We start from the raw sequence: 3527 nt of genomic DNA, 5'->3' as shown, positions 1-3527 counted from the left end.
CCCCTTTTCCGCCTCCGCCCCTCTCCTCTGCCGTCCAACCCAGGGCATCCCACGAGCTTTGGTTGAACAAAGAACTCAGAAGGGAAAGACCAAACAACACCTGAAGCGGTTATTTAAGAAATTAGTTTTAACTTTATGTAAAGCTCTGATAAAGATGAGAAGAACTTTCTTTCTTGTGTCTCTGCTCGGGACCAAGGAGGTGAGTGTAGCCAAGGGGACATGTGGGAATCAGGAGCGGAGGAACCTAAAAGAGGGTGCTAGGCAAGGCTGTGGAATTTACCGCTGGCCCCGTTAGTTCTCAGGTGGTGCCACGGGCTGCACCTGGGCTGCTAACCGCACGGTCAGCACTTTGAAACCACCAGCTGCTTCTGGGGAGAAAGAAGAGGTTTGTCTACTCTGCCCTCCAGGGTCACTTTGAGTTGGCACTGAGCTCTTTGCTATCTCTAGTGCCCTGACAGATGAACTGACACTATCTGGAGGACTGCAGGGGCTGATGCCATCTCTAGCATCCTGACAGATGAACCGGCACCATCTGGAGGACCACAGGGGCTGACTCACGGGCAGTCTTAGCTCTGCCACGCTGGGCTCATGCGTCATCGCTTATGAACAGCCAGTGGAAATCGTTCTGTTGGTGTGCTGAATAGGATTCAGCATTTCAGAATTCTTTAACTCAACAGTGATGTCAAAGTCCCAGGGCAGGGTGACGGATTGCAGCCTGAGAAAGCGCTTGTAGGCAGAAGGTGGGGTGTGGCAAAGGGCCCCCTCTTTGTAACCCGTACCTGTCTCAGGGTTGCCAGCGCTCCACATTTCATGGCTTACCTTGGGAGGCCTCTCCGAAAATGAGCATTGCTTTCCAGAGGGTGAAAGCCGAAGCCTTGGTGTGAATTGATTTTAAGATCCCCCCCTGCGATAGTTTATTGTGCCAGCCTGGCCGATAAACACAAGTAGGATTAACTGAAGGGCAGAGGGATAAATGGCTCGGTGAGCCTTGCCTTGCTTGTTCTGTGCCTCAGTTTAAAGGGGTACACTACCTGTGGGATGCCTAGCCTGTGGACTTTGTCGCTGTAAGTTGAGGTCCCTTTAAGCCCACACGATTGGAATGTTCATCTCTGGAGCTGGGGACTGACAGTTGATGACAGTTGGGGACCTGCCTTGCTGTTTGCTACCTGGGTATATATAGCTCAGCTCTCTCTACAGAAGGGGACTGGCAATTGGCGGCTCTGAAGACTTAAAGGACTGCTAGTGTCTCACTGCTTTATAATTTAACTGTTAATTTCTTGTATTATCTATCTGTATATACTTTAATGGTTCATTTCTTGTATTATATGCCTATCTTTATAAATATATTTATATATAATTACTAGCAATCTGGTTTGTCTCTCTAGAGAACCCTGTCCAATACATTTTGGTACCAGGAGTGCTTCTAGAGAAATAAACTATAAATATGGATTTCTTAAATTGGCTTTCCAACCTATTTAGTCTTGACTTGGATACGTCTGCTACCCGTACTAATCCATGGTGTGAAATAGCAAAGATAATACCTAAAGTAGCACCTAAAGTAGATGACGTGCTAGATAAAGGAGATGCTCTAGGTAATCGTCTATTTGATATTTTCCAGGAGTTTTGTGATAATGACAAGTATAGGGAAGCTGGTTGGCTGGTCCTTCGTACAATGGAAAATGTTATTAAGGAGAAGGATGATCTCAGAGCCTCAAAAGCACGCCTCAGGTGCAGACTAACAGATTTGAAAACTTCCATCTGTGCTACAAAGGAGAGCCTTCTCTCCTCTAGTAAAAGAGCTGACATTGCTGAGAACCAGGTCCAGAGTCTCATTATACGAGTGGCTGAATTACAATGGCAGCTGAATTGCAGATCTAGAGTAGTGTCTGAAACCAAAGTAAGGGCATTAATTGGGAAAAGTTGGGACCCTGAAACATGGGATGGGAACATATGGGCTGATGATCCAGAAGAAGAGGATATTGAGCCCTTAGAAACACCTGAGCAGATTAGCCAAACGATTCAAGTTGATATGACAGGTGGGGCTGCATCAGTAGCATTACCTGAGGAAGATGCCTCGCAAGGGTTCTCTAGAGAACCCTGTCCAACACACCTCTTTCAGTTTTGTTGGAAGAGAAGGTGAAGATACTGCTCCAGCCACACTGCCGACAGGGGGGGCTGACACATTGGCAGGAGCAGCACAGAAGTCACACGGGAAGGCGAACATCAACCTGGTGCCCCCCGCCCGCCCCCACTCCTTTCACCTGGCTTCCTTATCCATGGGCACAGTGTCGCAGCTAACCTCATGCCCTGTCATTACCTCTGACTCTGCCCGCTCTGTGTCCAGAGCCTGTTGCCAGCCCTGCACATTTATTTCTGAAATGTTTACCCAAACCCTTTCCGCCTTTCCGCTCCCTGGGGCATCGCTCTCACTCAGTCCCTCCCCACCTGCTGCCTCTGTCCCTTGGAAAGCAGAGCTCAGAACATGCTCTGATACCACACTCAACCCCCTGTGTGGCTTCAAAGATTTATCACTGACTCGAACATCCCCTAGGGCCGCCAGAGCCCTGTAACGTAGGGGAGGCCTTCACACTTGACTTTCAGGGCTCTTCTCCTCTGTGCTGGTCAAGTTGAGCTGGTGGGCCACGGAGGCCACTGTGCAGACCACCAACAAGCAATGCAAATGGAATGCAGAATGGCCAAGAGTTACCCCCCCCTCCCCCAGCATTGAAAGGAACCCGGTGGCACAGTGAGTCATGAGCTGGCTGCTGAACTCACCAAAGACAGCGGTTGGAAATCACCAGCCACATGCCAGGAGAAGGAGGAGGTTTTCGGCGCCCACCAGGGTCTGCAGGGGCATTTCTCCTCTGTGCTGGGGACCCTAATGAACTGGAGGGCAGTGAGTGAGTTTGCATCATCGAGTCGAGGGCATACTGCGGACCAAGGGTTGTGCCATGCACCGTTTGATGTAGCTAACATACAGACCGAATGGAGTCGATCATATCCCCACTTTATGGATGCGAAGACAGAGTCTTAGAGAAGTTACCGTCACTATAGCTGTGTGGTTCCTAAGGGAAGAGAGCAGAGATTCGAGCCCTGTTTGGTTTGACTTTAAAACCCTCTGTGTAGAAGCACAAGACGAAGAACTTTCTGGGCAGGAATGCTAGCTTGAGTCAGAGTACGGCAGAAAGAATTGACGTGCTGTTTTCCACAAGAATACTCATACTTCGAAGAACAGAAGGAAGTGTGATGTGATAGGCTTCTCACTGTAGCTGAATTCCAAAGGGAATGAAAACCAGATGTAATTTTATTATGGCCCGTCATAGGATCCCAGTGTGGCCGAACAGGGGCAAATACTGCAGACTGTGGCTTTTCCAAGTAAAATTCCACCTGCTCTTGAGCAGGTAGCGAGAAAGAAGGCCAAAGGCTGCATAGGACGCACTTTGGACAGCAACTAATCGGACTGTTGGGAGCAAAAGGAGTCCAGGAATAGTCGAGGCTCGGGCCTTGTGAAAGGATGGGAGTACTGG

Source organism: Tenrec ecaudatus, chromosome 2 (assembly GCF_050624435.1).
Source record: "Tenrec ecaudatus isolate mTenEca1 chromosome 2, mTenEca1.hap1, whole genome shotgun sequence".
NCBI classification, from domain to species: domain Eukaryota; kingdom Metazoa; phylum Chordata; class Mammalia; order Afrosoricida; family Tenrecidae; genus Tenrec; species Tenrec ecaudatus.
This window is presented reverse-complemented; position numbering follows the sequence as displayed.